This window comes from Pangasianodon hypophthalmus, chromosome 6 (genome assembly GCF_027358585.1).
Source record: "Pangasianodon hypophthalmus isolate fPanHyp1 chromosome 6, fPanHyp1.pri, whole genome shotgun sequence".
Taxonomy (NCBI): domain Eukaryota; kingdom Metazoa; phylum Chordata; class Actinopteri; order Siluriformes; family Pangasiidae; genus Pangasianodon; species Pangasianodon hypophthalmus.
In genome coordinates, this window is record NC_069715.1 from 202,501 (window position 1) to 210,000 (window position 7,500).

Here is a 7,500-nt window from a genome sequence, read left to right on the forward strand (position 1 = left end):
TGTGAACAGTGTGTAGTCATGAACAGTGTGTAGTTTGTGAACAGTGTGTAGTTTGTGAGCAGTGTGTAGTTGTGAGCAGTGTGTAGTCATGAACAGTGTGTAGTTTGTGAACAGTGTGTAGTTTGTGAGCAGTGTGTAGTTGTGAGCAGTGTGTAGTTGTGAGCAGTGTGTAGTCATGAACAGTGTGTAGTCATGAGCAGTGTGTAGTTTGTGAACAGTGTGTAGTTGTGAGCAGTGTGTACTTTGTGAACAGTGTGTAGTCATGAACAGTGTGTAGTTTGTGAACAGTGTGTAGTCATGAACAGTGTGTAGTTTGTGAACAGTGTGTAGTTTGTGAACAGTGTGTAGTTGTGAGCAGTGTGTACTTTGTGAACAGTGTGTAGTCATGAACAGTGTGTAGTTTGTGAACAGTGTGTAGTCATGAACAGTGTGTAGTTTGTGAACAGTGTGTAGTTTGTGAGCAGTGTGTAGTCTTGAACAGTGTGTAGTTTGTGAACAGTGTGTAGTTTTTGAGCAGTGTGTAGTTGTGAACAGTGTGTAGTTTGTGAGCAGTGTGTAGTTGTGAGCAGTGTGTAGTCATGAACAGTGTGTAGTCATGAAGTGTGTAGTTTGTGAACAGTGTGTAGTCATGAACAGTATGTAGTAGTGAGCAGTGTGTAGTTGTGAACAGTGTGTAGATTGTGAACAGTGTGTAGATTGTGAACAGTGTGTAGTCATGAACAGTGTGTAGTCATGAACAGTGTGTAGTTTGTGAACAGTGTGTAGTCATGAACAGTGTGTAGTTGTGAGCAGTGTGTAGTCATGAACAGTGTGTAGTCATGAACAGTGTGTAGTCATGAACAGTGTGTAGTTTGTGAACAGTGTGTAGTCATGAACAGTGTGTAGTTTGTGAACAGTGTGTAGTTTCTGAGCAGTGTGTAGTTGTGAACAGTGTGTAGTCATGAACAGTGTGTAGTTTGTGAACAGTGTGTAGTCATGAACAGTGTGTAGTTTGTGAACAGTGTGTAGTTGTGAACAGTGTGTAGTTGTGAACAGTGTGTAGTTTGTGAGCAGTGTGTAGAAGCAGTGTGTAGTTGTGAACAGTGTGTAGTTTGTGAACAGTGTGTAGTTTGTGAACAGTGTGTAGTTGTGAGCAGCGTGTAGTTTGTGAGCAGTGTGTAGTCATGAACAGTGTGTAGTCATCAACAGTGTGTAGTTGTGAACAGCGTGTAGTCGTGAACAGTGTGTAGTTTGTGAACAGTGTGTAGTTGTGAACAGCGTGTAGTCGTGAACAGTGTGTAGTTTGTGAACAGTGTGTAGTCATGAACAGTGTGTAGTTTGTGAGCAGTGTGTAGTCATGAACAGTGTGTAGTTTGTGAACAGTGTGTAGTCATGAGCAGTGTGTAGTAGTGAACAGTGTGTAGTAGTGAGCAGTGTGTAGTCATGAACAGTGTGTAGTTGTGAGCAGTGTGTAGTCGTGAACAGTGTAGTTTGTGAACAGTGTGTAGTCATGAACAGTGTGTAGTTGTGAACAGTGTGTAGTTGTGAGCAGTGTGTACTTTGTGAACAGTGTGTAGTCATGAACAGTGTGTAGTTTGTGAACAGTGTGTAGTCATGAACAGTGTGTAGTTTGTGAACAGTGTGTAGTTTGTGAACAGTGTGTAGTTGTGAGCAGTGTGTACTTTGTGAACAGTGTGTAGTCATGAACAGTGTGTAGTTTGTGAACAGTGTGTAGTCATGAACAGTGTGTAGTTTGTGAACAGTGTGTAGTTTGTGAGCAGTGTGTAGTCTTGAACAGTGTGTAGTTTGTGAACAGTGTGTAGTTTTTGAGCAGTGTGTAGTTGTGAACAGTGTGTAGTTTGTGAGCAGTGTGTAGTTGTGAGCAGTGTGTAGTCATGAACAGTGTGTAGTCATGAAGTGTGTAGTTTGTGAACAGTGTGTAGTCATGAACAGTATGTAGTAGTGAGCAGTGTGTAGTTGTGAACAGTGTGTAGATTGTGAACAGTGTGTAGATTGTGAACAGTGTGTAGTCATGAACAGTGTGTAGTCATGAACAGTGTGTAGTTTGTGAACAGTGTGTAGTCATGAACAGTGTGTAGTTGTGAGCAGTGTGTAGTCATGAACAGTGTGTAGTCATGAACAGTGTGTAGTCATGAACAGTGTGTAGTTTGTGAACAGTGTGTAGTCATGAACAGTGTGTAGTTTGTGAACAGTGTGTAGTTTCTGAGCAGTGTGTAGTTGTGAACAGTGTGTAGTCATGAACAGTGTGTAGTTTGTGAACAGTGTGTAGTCATGAACAGTGTGTAGTTTGTGAACAGTGTGTAGTCATGAACAGTATGTAGTTTGTGAACAGTGTGTAGTAGTGAACAGTGTGTAGTTGTGAACAGTGTGTAGTTGTGAACAGTGTGTAGTTTGTGAGCAGTGTGTAGAAGCAGTGTGTAGTTGTGAACAGTGTGTAGTTTGTGAACAGTGTGTAGTTTGTGAACAGTGTGTAGTTGTGAGCAGCGTGTAGTTTGTGAGCAGTGTGTAGTCATGAACAGTGTGTAGTCATCAACAGTGTGTAGTTGTGAACAGCGTGTAGTCGTGAACAGTGTGTAGTTTGTGAACAGTGTGTAGTTGTGAACAGCGTGTAGTCGTGAACAGTGTGTAGTTTGTGAACAGTGTGTAGTCATGAACAGTGTGTAGTTTGTGAGCAGTGTGTAGTCATGAACAGTGTGTAGTTTGTGAACAGTGTGTAGTCATGAGCAGTGTGTAGTAGTGAACAGTGTGTAGTAGTGAGCAGTGTGTAGTCATGAACAGTGTGTAGTTGTGAGCAGTGTGTAGTCGTGAACAGTGTAGTTTGTGAACAGTGTGTAGTCATGAACAGTGTGTAGTTGTGAACAGTGTGTAGTAGTGAGCAGTGTGTAGTCATGAACAGTGTGTAGTTGTGAGCAGTGTGTAGTCATGAACAGTGTGTAGTTGTGAACAGTGTGTAGTCATGAACAGTGTGTAGTTTGTGAGCAGTGTGTAGTCATGAACAGTGTGTAGTCATGAACAGTGTGTAGTTTGTGAACAGTGTGTAGTCATGAACAGTGTGTAGTTTGTGAGCAGTGTGTAGTCATGAACAGTGTGTAGTCATGAACAGTGTGTAGTTGTGAACAGTGTGTAGTCATGAACAGTGTGTAGTTTTTGAGCAGTGTGTAGCTGTGAAGTGTGTAGTTGTGAACAGTGTGTAGTCATGAACAGTGTGTAGTCATGAACAATGTGTAGTTTTTGAGCAGTGCATAGTTGTGAAGTGTGTAGTTGTGAACAGTGTGTAGTAGTGAGCAGTGTGTAGTCGTGAACAGTGTAGTTTGTGAACAGTGTGTAGTCATGAACAGTGTGTAGTTGTGAACAGTGTGTAGTAGTGAGCAGTGCATAGTTGTGAACAGTGTGTAGTTTGTGAGCAGTGTGTAGTCATGAACAGTGTGTAGTTGTGAACAGTGTGTAGTCATCAACAGTGTGTAGTTTGTGAGCAGTGTGTAGCTGTGAAGTGTGTAGTTGTGAACAGTGTGTAGTCATGAACAGTGTGTAGTCATGAACAATGTGTAGTTTTTGAGCAGTGCATAGTTGTGAAGTGTGTAGTTGTGAACAGTGTGTAGTCATGAACAGTGTGTAGTCATGAACAATGTGTAGTTTTTGAGCAGTGCATAGTTGTGAAGTGTGTAGTTGTGAACAGTGTGTAGTAGTGAGCAGTGTGTAGTCGTGAACAGTGTAGTTTGTGAACAGTGTGTAGTCATGAACAGTGTGTAGTTGTGAACAGTGTGTAGTAGTGAGCAGTGCATAGTTGTGAACAGTGTGTAGTTTGTGAGCAGTGTGTAGTCATGAACAGTGTGTAGTTGTGAACAGTGTGTAGTCATGAACAGTGTGTAGTTTGTGAACAGTGTGTAGTCGTGAGCAGTGTGTAGTCATGAACAGTGTGTAGTTGTGAACAGTGTGTAGTCATCAACAGTGTGTAGTTTGTGAGCAGTGTGTAGTCATGAACAGTGTGTAGTTTGTGAACAGTGTGTAGTCGTGAGCAGTGTGTAGTTTGTGAGCAGTGCATAGTTGTGAACAGTGTTTAGTTTGTGAGCAGTGCGTAGTTTGTGAACAGTGTGTAGTCATGAACAGTGCGTAGTTTGTGAACAGTGTGTAGTCGTGAACAGTGTGTAGTTTGTGAACAGTGTGTGTAGTTGTCAACAGTGTGTAGTTGTGAAGTGTGTAGTTGTGAGCAGTGTGTTTATAGCTAAACTGAAGTAGTGTGTGATGGTGAATAAACACTGTTGTGTTACTGTTGATGTGTAAATAAGTGTTTAAATTAGAACATTTTAAGAATAATTGTATTATCGATTAATGAGTAGTGAGTGTGTGTGTGTGTGTGTGAGTGTGTGTCAACACATCTGTGTATGAATATCAGTGTGAGGAATAACAAACACACACATGTACACACACACACACACACACACACACACACACACACACAGAGTAATCAAACTGTGAACATGTGATCGTTATCAGCGTCACATAAACAGCTCTGTCATCAGCTGTGTTACGTGCAAAACACACACAGTGAGCATTTGTGTTTCATTTCCCCGTACATGCAGACACAGAGACGTGTGTGTGAGTGTGTGTGCGTGAGTGTGTGTGTGTTAAACATTTCCAGCCTGGACTGTGTTTCATCATTTCATGTAGACGAGACGGGCGGGAGGGGAAGCCTGTGTTCTAAGCGTTAGGTTGTTTGCGTGACTAGAGGAGTGTGTGTGTGTGTGCTGCACTAGAGGGCAGGAATAAGAAACTAACACACACACACACATATATACACACACACACACATATATACACACACACATATATACACACACACACACACACACAGATTCTCAATAGGAAACACACACAAGTCTGAGGAGTAATTTTACACGTCTGACCTTTACACTGCCTTTCTTCCTGTTGCGTGTTAAGTTTCTTTCTGTGTGACTGTCGCTGTTCAACACGTCTCCCCTCGACACGTTCGCACTGAACACGTCCCCCCTCGACACGTCTGCGCTCGACACGTCCCCTCAACACGCCCCCCAACACGTCTGCGCTCATATGTATACTTCAGTAACCTCATAAACGCACAAATGCAGCAGCAGCGACTGGCCTCAACTTTAATACTCATTTCTACAACATGAGGAAAATTTCACTTTCACATGTGAGATTAATAATAAACACTAAACTTCAGGATTTTCATTTAGAGGAAGGATTAGTGAAAAACATTATCACAACCTTAGTTTAAAATTTATATTAAAAAATTGTCAGAAAGGAGTAAATATAACAAATTCCTCAATAATATTACTCCAGATAGTTTAGATGAATAATTATTGAATCATTTGCTGAAAACAGAGTGAACTCCGCCTGAACACGGCGTCCTGCTCCGTAAAGGCTGTTTGGATAATAAAAGGTTCTGAAAAATAGATTTTAATTGGAACTCTGTCTGATGGAGAACACAAACAGAACCCAAGGTTCTAAAGAGAACCCTGCACTTTTCTAACCGAGGAACACACTGGGTTTCATTTAATAGTGTAAGATCTGATGTTAATTGTTTTATTTGTCGTGTTCGTGAGTGAAACTGGTGACATGTCAGTGACACCTGACTGTTTCTCCTCCAACCAAAAAAATGTATTCATGCTTTTTAAATGATTATATTTAATGCAACATTAATAAACATTGATAATAATAATAATAATAATGTGCCCTGAGTGTCAGTGTTTAGTTTTCATTTCATTGAACTGATATACAAAAAACATCACCAGTACAGTTAAATTATAGAGAGGTGATGATTTATTAAATTAAAGCAGACACGTGAGCACTGTAAATACGAAAACTCTGTTCACTTCTGCTGTATGTTTAATTATTTAATTATATTTATATTCATATTTAACTTGCACTTTGACATTTTTTAGGTTTTCAAAAATTTTTTTGTAAATGCAAATGATTTTTTAACACTTTTAACACTGTTGAGTCGCCCAGGTCGAGATCAGTGCAGTGATGTAACTGAATATTAATATATGAATATTAATACATATATTGCATAATTATAATTATATTTATAATTATATTATAATGCATAAAATAAAACAAAATAAAATAAAGCTGTGTCGCAGATGCACCGCGCGGGTTTAGTCAAGTCAGCAGCTAGCTAAAAGCCTGCATGCTAATCAGAGAATTAGTGTGTGAGATTAGCGTAGAGCTTCCACTGAAGGTCAGTCAGATCAATAACTACAGATCAATGATGCTCATCAATCAGGGCGGGGCTAAGCATGAGTGACAGCTTCTGATTGGTGGTGGAATGAGAGTGCAGAAGTGTCAATGGCTGTGTGTGTGTGTGTGTGTGTGTGCTTGTCTGTGTAAAAGCAACCTTTAGATGACCTTCTGACTTCTCACTCTGTTTATCAGTTCTGGTCTTGTTGTCCTCATGAATGTTCATATTCACAAAGCTCATTAATATGCGCATAAACAGATGTGTTCAAGTCACTGTGAGGAGATCTGTGTGTGTGTGTGTGTGTGTGTGTGTGTCTCTGTCTTAAGCAGGTCAAACACAGTTCAGCCTGAAAGAGCACACACACACACACACACACAGCTACAGTGACTCCAAAGCAGAATATTTTATTTGTTCCTTGGTGTAAAATAAATGTACACACGACATCATCACTGCATATGATGACATCATCACTGAAAATAAAGACATCATCACTGAAAATAATGACATCATCACTGAAAATAATGACATCATTGCTGCATGTAATGACAGGAGGAGTGAAAACTACAGGAGTACTGGTTTTGTTACTATATGATTCATTATGATATGATTCAGTACTATATTCAGTACTATATGATTCGTTACTGTATGATTCATTATGATATGATTCAGTACTATATTCAGTACTATATGATTCGTTACTGTATGATTCATTATGATATGATTCAGTACTATATGATTCGTTACTGTATGATTCATTATGATATGATTCAGTACTATATTCAGTACTATATGATTCGTTACTGTATGATTCATTATGATATGATTCAGTACTATATGATTCGTTACTGTATGATTCATTATGATATGATTCAGTACTATATTCAGTACTATATGATTCGTTACTGTATGATTCATTATGATGTGACTCAGTACTGTATAATTTATTACTCTATGATTCATCAGGAACAGACTCAGTACTGTATGACTCATTTTATATGATGCATTGATTCTCTATGTGTACAGCAGGAATAAACCTCTCAGAGATGAGATTTATGTGTGGTTTGTGTGTGTGTGTGAGTGTGTGTGAGTGTGTATGTGTGGTTTGTGTGTGTGTGTGTGTGTGTGTGTGTGAGTGTGTGTGAGTGTGTGTGTGTGTCTTTGTCTAACTGTCTTGATGTCTTTGACCTTTCTCTGACCTTTATTCATGGATATCAGTAGCAAACAACATACTGATGCAATCCCCGTGAACACACGAAAACACACACAGTAACACACACACA

At 39.7% G+C, this 7,500-nt stretch overlaps 1 protein-coding gene and 1 long non-coding RNA gene across 13 annotated transcripts in view; one reads left to right on the top strand and one right to left on the bottom strand.

Moving 5' to 3' along the window:
- LOC128318514 (uncharacterized) overlaps positions 1-7,500 on the bottom strand; it is a 32,040-nt gene that overhangs the window by 22,427 nt on the left and 2,113 nt on the right. The gene's annotated exons all lie outside the window — the stretch shown is intronic.
- sema6dl (sema domain, transmembrane domain (TM), and cytoplasmic domain, (semaphorin) 6D, like) overlaps positions 1-7,500 on the top strand; it is a 37,075-nt gene that overhangs the window by 6,973 nt on the left and 22,602 nt on the right. The gene's annotated exons all lie outside the window — the stretch shown is intronic.